The sequence below is a fragment of the Lissotriton vulgaris genome, chromosome 12 (genome assembly GCF_964263255.1).
Source record: "Lissotriton vulgaris chromosome 12, aLisVul1.2, whole genome shotgun sequence".
Lineage (NCBI taxonomy): Eukaryota > Metazoa > Chordata > Amphibia > Caudata > Salamandridae > Lissotriton > Lissotriton vulgaris.
The window spans coordinates 625,375,555-625,387,992 of record NC_141700.1 but is presented as its reverse complement, the minus strand read 5'-3'; the positions used below and the strand labels follow the sequence as shown (position 1 = coordinate 625,387,992).

General features: G+C 45.3%; 1 protein-coding gene across 1 annotated transcript in view; it reads left to right on the top strand.

Annotated features, from left to right (window-relative positions):
• Positions 1-12,438, top strand: part of TANGO6 (transport and golgi organization 6 homolog) — a 579,124-nt gene that overhangs the window by 168,585 nt on the left and 398,101 nt on the right. The gene's annotated exons all lie outside the window — the stretch shown is intronic.

Below are 12,438 nucleotides of genomic sequence, written 5' to 3'. Positions count from 1 at the left end.
CATGCCTACTGGTCTGATCATTTCCATAACCACAAGCAACCCTCAGATCCCATCCAATCTCCATCCTTTCCCTCTTCACCATCCTCTGTTCACCCTCTTGTGTTTGTCCCATCTCTTTTGTCCAATTCCATATTTCGCCAATAGCTTTTTTTAAATTGTAATTATTTATTATTTTTTCACGGGTTTTTATGGGAAACAAAAACTAAAACAGGGACACCGCATACTTGCTGCAATATACACAGTACACAAAGGCTAACACAGTAGGGCAATGCTCATATCTTTTAGTGTACAATATCAATATCTTCACCTTTCAATTCGCATAAATAACATTTACAGTTCAGTCCTGAGGCACTTAAGGGCGGCCACTAGTCAAGGTACTTCTCTCAGTCCAGCAACAGGGAAAATATCATGCAATCAGCTCTCACGAGCTATGTTTCAAGGGAATCAGCACGATTTGAGCCATTTGCATTGGCAGCCAGATATGCCTGGTATAGTCCCCAGATGTTTTTAGGCCGATTGCGGGGAGGTAATAACTCGCTATAATATTCTGTTTGTCTTCTGTCATACATCATGTCGTTTGTCCAGCCCGTTACAGTGGGGGTCAGGCGCCGGGACCAGCAGATCGCAACCCTACGCCTAGCCACTAGGAGCCCTATGTCTACCGTTCATCTGATTCCCATAGGCAAATGCTTGGAATATCCCAATAGAGTGAGCATAGCGTCCTGTTCAAGTGTGGTGTCCTTGACTTCCCCCATTGTCTTGAATATCAATGCCCAAAAGGTCGCCATCCCAGGGCATAAACAGGCCAAATGATAGAAATCTGCAGGGTCCGCATCACAACGTTCGCATTCTGCAGAGTCACACAAACCGTACCTGCAGAGCATCTCTGGTGTATAATATACCCTATTTAAAAAATGTGAAATGTATCAGCCTATGACGCGCATTTAACGAAATGCGTTTCGTACTCTCACAGCAGTACTATCGAGTTGTATCATCAATCACTCGAGCCAGGTCTGCCTGCCACGCCAATGTAGCCTTGGTGTAGTGGTTGGCTCTGTAACCCTGTGCTGTGTTCTAAATCCTTGAGACCATTCGTACTGGCGATTCTGCCTTAACCGCATCGCTGTGGCGGCTTTTCCCGCTGTGTGCTGGATTTTTAAAAAATCCCGAGTAAAATGACGAGCTCAGCTCGTCATCAGTATACGAGCGCCGTAGCTGATGACGAGCTGAGCTAGTCATCAGCAGCGAAGAGGTTAATAACATATGTGAGCGGAGCAACCTCTGGTGGCTCATCCAACCCGATGCCCAGGAGCTCCCTCAGTGAATGCCCCACCCTGAGGAAGTGGAATTTGGTCAATTGAGTAGCTGTCTGACCTCCCCATACTGTGTCTTCCCAAGATATCGTTTTACCCTCAACAAACATCTCACCTATTGTGTGGATATTTATCTCGTTTAAGGCCCTAACCACCCTTTTTCCCTGCACAGGGGCAACCAGTGGCACCACTCCAGCGGTGTCTTAGGGGAGTAGAGGATGCCGCCAGCTTGTAATTTCAAAAGGTGATGCCAGGCATGTGTTGTCTCATTAATGGAATTAAGGATACCTGTCCTACGATCAGGGGGTTTAAACAGAAGCGCTGGCAATGGGGTTGGGGCCGCCACCACATTCTCAATACGAAAATGCGGAGCATCCGTCGGACCATGCATCCAGTGGTGCTCATGGGCTCCCTACGCAGCCCTATAGTACAGTTTTAGATCCGGAGCTCCAAGCCCACCTAAGCTGTATGGGAGAGTGAGAATCTCCCACTTAACACAAGTGTGTTTCCTGGCCTAGGCTAACCGCACCATCAGGGTTGTCAGTAACCGAAAAGAAGACCTTGGGAGGACAATGGGGATATTAGTGAATACAAATAAAAACCGTGGAAGGACTATCATTTTCATAATCGATACTCTACCCACTAGTGATAGGGATGAGCTCATCATCTGTCCACGTCGTCTTCCAGTTTGCACACCGCTGTCCCATAATTTTCTTTGAAGACCACATCCGAATCAGTATGCACTTTTATGCCTAAATATCTAACTGGCTCTTTCGTCCAGCTTAGGGGGTATTCCGGCGTGAACTGGGCCATCTCTGCAGTCAGCGGGAAAATACGCAATTTATTCCAATTTACCTTAAGGCCGAACCTGGCCCCAAAAAGAATCACTTCACGCAGTACCGTCAAGAGATTTTGGTCAGGGTCAACATATAGTAATGTATCATCCGCGTACGTGGATATAATCAGATTATACTTCGGAAATCGTATACCCCTATGGCTATAATATTCCTGCAGAGGTTCGGCAACCAGGGCGTATAGCAATGGGGAGAGTGGACACCCCTGGCGTGTGCCACTAGTGATGCGGATAGGATCGGTAACCAAGTCACCAATCTTAATCCTAGCTCTAGGGAAGTTGTAGAGCACTCCCACCATTTGCAGAAAGACTCTCCCGAGCCCCAGTCTCGTCAACACGTGGGTCATGAACCTCCACTCCACGGAGTCAAACGCCTTCTCCATGTCGAGGAAGACTGCCACCGCCTGAGTGTCCCGTCTGGTATGTTGTATAGCCCCAAACACAGTTCTCAAGTTATAAGTAAGGTTTCTACCAGGGACAAAGCCAGCTTTTTCTGGTGATATCAGCAGTGGCACTAGGGGAGAAAATCTGGTCGCTAAGACCTTTGCATTAATTTTGGTGTCTACATTGAAGAGTGACCACGGACAGTAAGAGGTGCAGGCGGTCGGAGGTTTCTCTGGTTTTTATTTCCCCAATAGCTATAATTCTTAACAACAGCATTAACCTATGTCACAAATCAATTCTGTGAGAAAATGGGGCTGCTTTGCATCTAAAACAGCTTAATTCTGATAAAAGACTTTGTATGGTCCGGTACAACTAGTGCTATGAACCAAGGCCTCCTTGGAAGTGTCTAGCAGTAATTGACAGGGTATGATGTAGAGTGGGACTTGGAGCTTTTATCTGGACTAAAATGAGCAAAGCCTTTTAAGAGCTGGTACGTGCTGTAGTAGAAAAAACATTTTATTCAGGTAATATTGGAATACTCATTTATTTAAACGTGTCTAGGAAGTGTGTTGGCCGATGGAGAACATCAGCCACCTGACTCCTCTTGAGACTAGAAACTCAGGCCGTATATATATAAATCTCAGCGGTCAGAGGTTATCTGGTTCCCTGTAAGAGTAGCATAGCTGCCAAGTTTTCAGATTGCTTATGTGTGACATTTGCATACTTGCTGTGTATTTAAGAGTGACATTCTAGTTCCACATATGTGAAACTACGAGCGATTGCTTGATGAATCTGTGTGCGGTCTAGCCACAAGTTTGACCAATGATAAAATAGCGTAGAGGGTTAATGTGCTTGCTGCAAAGAACAACGTAAAACATGTGGGTCACAGAGGCGTATTTTAGGTGAACTGCTCAATGGGTTGCTGCTTTTACTGAAAGGTTATTGTGTTGTGCAGGTCACAATTTATAATTATTATAGTTCAGTATGTTATGAACAGCATCAGGAGCAAATATGTGTCATTGGAGTAGAACTTTATTATTGCTCAAGAGTTATATCTTAACTCTTCGTCTGGCTATCAAGGTAACCTCAGTACAGCCCGCTGTTGTCTGTTAATTGCTTCAATGTTGTCTGTCCTGAACTTTCTGAGCCTCTCTCTGGTCCTTATGGCTGCTGCAGTTAAGGCCAGTCGACAGCAGCCTCAATCTATGACTGTCTGTGTTAGTCAGTCCGTGGCAGTGCCATTACTCACACTTAAAAACGTATGAACAGAGCCGCGCTGCGCCTTTTCAATCCGCGGAGGGCCCGCGTGTACCAGACACGTGACTCCCATGCCAACAACGGATACAAGACTATTTGACCATCATACTTAAGTTGCTGATATCATTTTGGTGGCCATGTGGTCCTCTACATAATGGGTGTATGCCAGCCATTGGCACAAGTTTGTGGCTTGGTGCGGCACCCGCCAGATAGACCCATTACAAGCCAAGCAGTCTGAAGTAGGGTTTAGTCCCTGACCTAGCAGGTCTTTGGTTTGGGCACTGTTAAAGGCTATTTGTCAGCTTTTATTAGATTTTTTGCAGCTGCTTGATCAGCCTGCTTTGTTTAAATCACCCGTTGTAGTGCGATTTTTTTTTAAGGTATGCCTCATATGTTTCCACCAAAACCCTTTGTGAAGATGCAGTAGGATTTATCACTTTTTTGATGTGTACCCTCATTGAGCCGATGCGCAGCTGTACATTACGGTCTCTAACCTTAAATGGTCTTCCTGATCACCGTACCATCAGCCTGTTATGTGAGTGAGCTTCAGCTTTTTTCTGTTCAACCACCTTCTCCTCAGGCAAGCTGGCGTTTTGCACCCCAAGTTGCCTTTTTTACCAAAAGTGACATACCTTTCTATGTTGGGCAAGCTATCACCCTTCTGGCGTTCTTTGCTCCATCTCATCCTGCCAAGGAGGTAGAGAGACTCCAATGACTGGATCCCAAGTGTTCGCACCAAAACATACTGCGGATTATCAGCTATTTATGAGTTGCTATGGGGCAAAGAAGGGAAAGGCAGTGCGAAAAAATCATTTCTCGATGGATTTTTCTCTGCATTAGTATCTGCTATGCAGTGGCTAGAAAGCAATCTCCAGAAGGCTTATGGGCTCTTTCCACCAGAGCCAAAGCTGCTTCTGGCACCTGGAGTGCTTATCCTTTATTTTTCTCGAGCAGCTATGTGGGCGTTTGTGCACACATTCATGAAGCACTACTATCTCAACAGTCCGCAGTAGGCGCATTTTGCCTGTTTGGTTTTGAAGAACTTTTTGGTCTTCTCCAGTTCACAGACCCACTACTGGGGGAGGTACTGCTATGGTATCTATTCACAAGATGAGGAATCTACATTTACAAATATACATCAGAAGAACAAGTCACTTTCTTTCAGTAATACTGTTCCTGGTGGGTACTCGATCTAACCGCAGATTACTCACTGACTCTCCAACCTCCCCATCTGTGAACTGGGCTCATTTTCCATCTAAAAAGTTTCCAGTCTTGAGATCTGCACTCTGGCCATGCCAATTTGTTGCTGGGTTCTCCGTCTAAAGACACGGACAACCAGGGAAAGCAAATCATGTTAGAGCACAAGGGTGATGCTTATATGTGGCTCCGCTCATTACTTTCAGAGCGGAGTGACATTGGTTCGGAGCAGCACAGTGCTGCCTACTTGCTCGAAAAGAATATTCAAAAACTGAGGAATGAGCAGTTAGACTGAGAATCTGCCAGTAAGGGCTTTACCGAAGGTAAGTAACTTGTTCATTTTGTGCTCAACATGCAAGTCTCATGCTTGGCGCTCTCAAACACTTGAAGGGCGACTGTGTGTTTTGCTGAGTACGCAGCTTTCAGCAAATGCAGTGTCTGGCTTGTTCATAGCTCATGCTACTGCAACTCTGTCCAGTGTGTAGTTGTGCCGTTCACAGTTTCCAACTAGGCTTTTAAATCTGACAGAATTAGGGCTGCCCTTAAAATGGATCGGACAAAAAGAATAGTTTTGGAAACAACTGTGGGTAAGTTGTGTGGATACAGAGACCTCACAGATGCACTGGGCACGAACTATCTTACAAACCATAATACATGTTGAGGCAAATGTAATATGCACAAATGTGGGAAAACTGTGAAAGCACATTACAACTGTGACTTGTGGCACCTTCTTTAAGCTGTAAAGTTAGGTAGCTGTATTTGCATATGCTACATCCTACTGACCTGCAATACAAACATGGTGACCAGGCGTCTCGGATTTGCCCGGACGGTCCTGGGTTTTCACCAGTTGTTCCGGCAGATTTCAAGAAATGGAGCTCATGTCCCGGTTTTTAACCCCTTCTGTGCCGATGACGAGCCCAGGCTCGTCGTCCAGCATGGTGCTCGTGTGCTGGTGACGATCCTGGGCTCGTCATGAGCCGTGGAACGCTCACACGCGGGGATAATTCCCCCTGCTGTGCTGAGCGTTCCATTGCGCGGGCGTGGTCATGACGAGCCCAGGCTCGTCACCAGCACACGAGCACCGTGCTGCATGACGAGCCTGGGCTCGTCATGAGCACCGCGGCGCCGTGCGCGGCCCCCCTCCCCCGCGCTGCGGGGGAATTAGCCCAGCGGCGAAGGTGTTAAAGAGGGTCGACTGAAAATGGCGGGAGGTGCTTTTTGTGTTTTAGAAAGCAGGGATAGTTAGCAGTTGTTTCAAGACAGAAATGTAATTAACAGGCAAGCTACTAGGTTTAAAAATAAATTGCATTTTATGTATGTTCTAACTGCCTGTTCTGTAATTCTCTGCTGAGGAGCGCTGTCATTCTGTATGTATAGGCATTTATATAGCGCACTACTTACCCGTAGGGTCCCAAGGCGCTTCGACCGCTGCGAAACCCTTCCTGGCTTCCCTGAGAGATGGTCCCTTAATGGGTATCTCCAGGGTGAGACCAGGCATCCCCGGCAGTCTGGTGGGGCCGTTAGTGAAGATGAGGCAAGCTAATGCCCAGAGTTGCCGAGTGTGATCGCTGATCAGAGTGGGCACCAAGGCGAGAGAATTATCGAGTCCGCTGACTCTGGTCCAGAAACCTGCCGCGCCGGGAATCGAACCCTGGTCCCGGGCCGTCCTCTGCTCTCGGGTCTGCCGCCTCTAACCAGTGAGCCACACTACTTCATTCTGTGCTCTAGCTTGAAGTAAAATTGTTGTCCTTCTATTTTTGTGAAATGTCCCTATACAAACATCTTCACTATAGCACCAAATCTATAGAGTTTTCTTCTATTACCTTTGAAAAAGATGGTGTTTCAAATGCAATTCCAAAGGATCAGTATGCCTGTTGTGTTTGCTGCTGTCTACTCGAGCCTTTGTGGATTTTGGCCCAGAGCTTTTAGCATTGTTCAAGACTACTTGCTCATCACCACTGATTGGTATTTCATGGATCTATTGTGTTTGTGAACAAATACATGCTTTCAATATTCCAAGCCTGCTTGTATCAGCACTTTATGACCTATTTCTATGGTTGAAGTCAATTTCCACTGTAAAGGGTTACTTTTGTGCATAGGTCGCACCTTTGAGGTACGAGATGGTTACTTTTCTGTGACTCTTCTCCATGTTCTAGACTAGTCTGTGTATCCTGAAGTCTTTTCCTTAAGACTGATTGTTGCAGTGCTTTGAATTGTCCTTTTTTTGTTTTTTTTTAGAGTTTTATATAGAACAAACTAGACCCGAAGATATCGGGTATCAGAGCGATTTACATAGCACCAGTTTCATTACACAAGGACACATTCATTTTTGTTAGGCACGTGGAGATTAAGTGATTTGCCCAGAATCACAGGATGTTGATCATTTTTGCCCGGACTGAAAACCGGTTCCCCAGCTTCGATGTCGACTGTTCTAGCCGAAAGGCTTCATCCTCTTCTGAAACAATACATACTTCTTTCTCCATCCGGTTCGTCAGCTCCCATTACACACTATAATCAGAGTCTCTGGCAAGTTACAGCTCTTTCGCACCGGAAACCTATGGTCATTAGATAAGATCCATGCAGATCATTTCTTTTTGGTGATGGTCATAGCTATTTCCCTAATATTGTTCTCCGTGGTTTCAAGATCCTAAATGTTTAACGTTATGCTACTTTGTTTTTAAAGTTTAAATATCTATCAAAAACTCAAAGTATGATGAAAATATTATGGCATGACCATATCAACTGGATAACCTACTATTTCTCTCCATATGTTTCAGTCTCCATCTCCATTTAATAGCGTTTCACATTGTTTGCCATTTTTTGCTCAAGGAACAGATTATTGGAGCACTCTATGAACACATTGGAAGTAGCATCAGCAGAAAGTCACCATTTATTTCCAATTTGGTTGTGCAGCCAATCTGACTCTCCACCTCATCTCCCATGCCCTACTCATACATTTGCATGTGAGAGGTCAAGGGACCATGTAACTGGCAGTAGGACTGTTCTGAAGGACAGAAAATGGAGATGAAGATGGTGTTAGCAGGCAGATTCTTAGGCGTGGGACATCAAGAACAGGTCATCAAGACCATGAATGAAAGACCCCTAGTGGTATGCCTGGGGAAGGGGATCTTTCATGTGTCTTAATGTAGGTGGAGGTCAACAATGACCAGCTTAACTCCTTCGCTGCGGGGGCTATTCCGCCGCAGCGCTAATGGTCGCGGGCGGGCGCGCGGCTCACCCGTGCTGGTGACAGAATCGTTCCGTCACGGCTCGCGGGTGAGCTGTGCTTGTGACGGAACGGTTCCGTCACAGCCCCGCCCGCTTAATTATACCTGCCGTGCAGGCACGAAATCAGCGCCGCGCAGGCGCGGCGGCCGGGCCGTGACAGAACCGTTCCGTCACCAGCACAGCCCACCTGAGGGGCGTGATGGAACGGTTCCGTCAGCAGCATCAAAGGTGTTAATGCCTCCTGGTACCTCTCTTCCTGGTTTTTCTTTTTGTTTTTAAATTTGTTTATTGGTTTCAATCACAGTCATACATGATTGGATGACATTTTCAAGATAATCAACATAATAACCGAGCAGACATTAATTCTCATTGCATATTAAACATTCCCCACATGCCCCGCTTATTTATGCATCTCCATTTCAACAGTAGGCGACACACAGGGATCACCTCGATATTTATTCCAATGCGACCACGTCCTATCCCATTTCCTGGGGCACCCCGAGCCTTAAAAACCTCGGTCTCTGCCAAAATGCATCTATCCATTTCTTTAGCCCACATGGTGACGAGAGGTGGGTTCGTTCCCCCCCTCCTCTAGCCAGATCTTGTTTGACCAACGTGTACCCCAGTGTTGTAAATTGCTGTTCAACTTCTGTGAGATCAGTCGCCTCCCATATGTTCAACAGTCCCAATTGTGGTCTTAATACTATGTCCTTTCTCAAAGCTGTCTGCATGTGGTCTGAGGCTCCCTCCCAAAGGGCACGTATCTTTGGGCAACTCCACAGAATATGGTAAAATGTGGCCTGCTGACCACACCCCTTCATACAAAGGTCGTCTGGTATAGCTCCTATTCTCGCCAAAACTTTCCCCATGATGTATGATCGGTGGAGTATCCTAAGCTGAATCAGCCTGAATCTCTGTATGATGGCAGCTTCTCGAGGGGACGTAAGAGCTGTTTGCCAGTCCTCATCATCTGTAGGACCTATGTCGTCTTGCCACAGCTCCCTGAGCTTCGGCAAGGTGTCTGGCAGGTTATTACTCAACTTCTTATAAGTTAAAGATATTGCCTTTGAACTGAGAGGTCCGTCTAGCAAATGATCTTCCAGTGGTGACGATTCCGGTATATCTTTGAGAGACGGGAACGCCGCCCATATCGCATGTCTAATCTGTAAATGCCTGTATATTTCTCCATGATGTATATAGGAAAGACCACTCAAGAAATTAGAAAACGGATCCTACAACACCAGTCACGAATCCGTTGCAATGTAATGTCTGCCCCCTTAGTGGAACATTATAACAAATGTGCACACTAACCCTCCGATATGTTATGGTTTGTTCTAGAGGTGGTGAAGGGCACAAAGAGAAGACATTGCGTGGACAGATTGCTCACACAGAAGGAGAATAATTGGATATGGTCTGGAAATACTGTGGAAAAGGGACTTAATTCTTTGATTGAATGGCATTCATTAGCGGTGTTGGGGTAATTTCTTTACTGTTATAATTTCTCTACTGTTATAATTACCTCACCGCCAACACTCGGCTGAGTGTTGGGTTGTGTCTTCTAGGCTATCACCCTGTTAGTGGTTGAGTAGCTTTCCAGTAATTTTCATATGCAATATGGAATACTCGGCTGAGTATTGATAACTATTTTGTTAGAGCTCCTCTTAGATTTCTATTCCGAATAAGGTGGAGCGAAATACCTTTGCTTATTTTCAGGTGGATGTTGGATGTCTGCCCTTTATAATTGTACACGGGCTCGAGGATTTAGTATTCTATTATCGATTGCCCGCTAGGGGGTATAACTATGTTTTGCCTTATATAAACCTACTATAAGATGGCGGTCATTTTAATATAATTTACTTGATCGGGCCACTCTGGGGTTTTTCCACTCTAAGATGGCGGCGCTGATCGACGTATGACGTCAGTGCCCCTTGTCCTTTTCACGGAGTAGACGCGGGCACTGAGTGTAGCCAGAACCTTGCAGTCAGGCGTCCCGGGACGAGTTCTACCGCTCCCGTATGTCAGGTAAGCGAGAACTCACTAGGTGGGGTTCGCGGAGCCGTATCGTAAATGCGAAGTTGGGCTCGGTCAAACTCTTTCATAATTTGTTGCCGGCTTGACTCAAGTACTTGATATCGCTTTTACAGAAGCGATGGGGTAATGACCTCCCGCAGTCATCATTGGTTGTAGATGTAATGCACTCTTATTCCGTAGGCTCTATATGTACAGCTGACTGGCAATACTTGGTCGTATTTCGGGTGGCGCATATTCTAATTTGACATACGCTTTCATTTTACAGGTCACATTTCAGACCAATACACGTGAGTGAATACCAGGCAGCTATATCTCACACGTGGTGTTGGTGATGGTAGAGATTAGCTGTAAAGTTGGCTGATATTTGGTCTTAGGTGGCGCATATTTTAATATGGCATTTGCCTTCATTTTGCAGGTCACAGTTCAAAAAACCAATACAAGTGAGTGACTATCAGGCAGTTATATCTCACATGTGGTGTTGGTGATGGTAGAGATTAGCTGTATAGATTCTGACTAGGTATTTACGTTGGTTTTTTGCACCTTGTCCCATAGATGGCTGATTGGTTGGTCCATCTTGTATAGTGTGATTCAGTTGACAATCTAAATATGTAAGTATACCAGTATAGGTTCATTGGTACTTTTATTGACTATTGACTAAATTTAGGTTATTGTTTGTATACTTATGGTTTGTCTAGTTTTGTGTAGATCATTATTGTCCTTCTAGTGTGAGCACACTGTACAGTCTTTTCTTTGTGTCACAGGTTCTTGATTTTTAGCACTGACATGGAGTATTGTTGTTTTTATGAATTAGATGTTATTGTGCAACTATTTGTCCTGAAGATGGTCCCAAGGATCCGTGCGACCACCACGAACCGAAACGTCGACGTATGAACACCATTTTTGCTCAAATCATTCAATTTGGTTTTGTAGACCTATTGAGTTTGTGCAATAACCATTTGAACATGGCTATTTATAAAACCCATGTATAATGCGAAAGGTGTTCTTTGTCCTACCACTCAATATTCTTTGAAATGGCTGATAGTTTCTGTTGCCCAAAAAAAAAAATAATAATAATTGACAAAAAATCTATGTATTAAAAAAACTTGATCTCTTTTGATAAACTGTCGTTATCATTTAAGCTCCTGTGATTGTCACAAATTAAGTGTTCATGGATATGACACTAACAAATACCAAAATTGTTATATGAATGATTCCTTTAGGGACATTTTTTGCTATTGTTATTGTATATTTCTCCCTGCGCCAGATGGTATTGCCTCTGGAGGTCACCAAATGTAAGTATTGCTCCCTTCTTAATCAGGTCTTTCACCGCTGAGACCCTTACAAGGTCCCATTTATCAAACCCGGGCAGCATGCCCAGCTTCTAGGTGAACCACAGCGGTGTAGGCTGCGAGAGGACCCCCGTCCACCCCAACCGGGAATTAACTATAAGCCAAATTTCCAATGTATGTTGGGTAGTTTCGAAGAACCTCCCCCTATTCTTCCTATCTGTAGTGTACAGGGCCCCCAAATATCCGGAGCGATCAGTATGGTATCGTTCAAGAGCATATGCTAGGTCGTCCTGGGGATGATATATCCAGTGGTTAACGGTCACCAATTGCGCCGCTCAGTAGTAACGCTGTAGGTCAGGGAGTGCTATGCCACCATCGTACCAGCCTTTTGTCAATTTTTGCAGTGCAATCCCTGGGGCCCTCCCATCCCACAGCAGCATACGAATCTCACCTTCAACTGCTCTAAAATACGAATCCGGAACTCTGTGTGGACAGTTGTGTAGTATATAAAGAAAACGAGGAAGGGCCAGCATTTTAAAAAGTGCCGCCCGCCCCACCAATGTTAAAGGCAGAGACCTCCAATGCTTCACATCTGCTCGTAACCTAGCCAAAGGGGGAGCCAGATTGGAGCTGTAAAAACAAGCTAAATCTGAAGTGACAAAAATCCCCAAATAGCGAAACCCCTCCGTCGCCACTGTTATTGCGCTGTCTGCCGGAAGGCAGGGAACTTGGCCTCTCAACATAAACAGTACGAACTCGTGCCAGTTGATTGCATATCCCGAATATTTACCAAAATTCGTGAATATGTCTAGCACTACTCTGATCGATTTGTACAGGGATGCTAAATATAACAGTATGTCGTCCGAATACAAGGATATGCAATCCT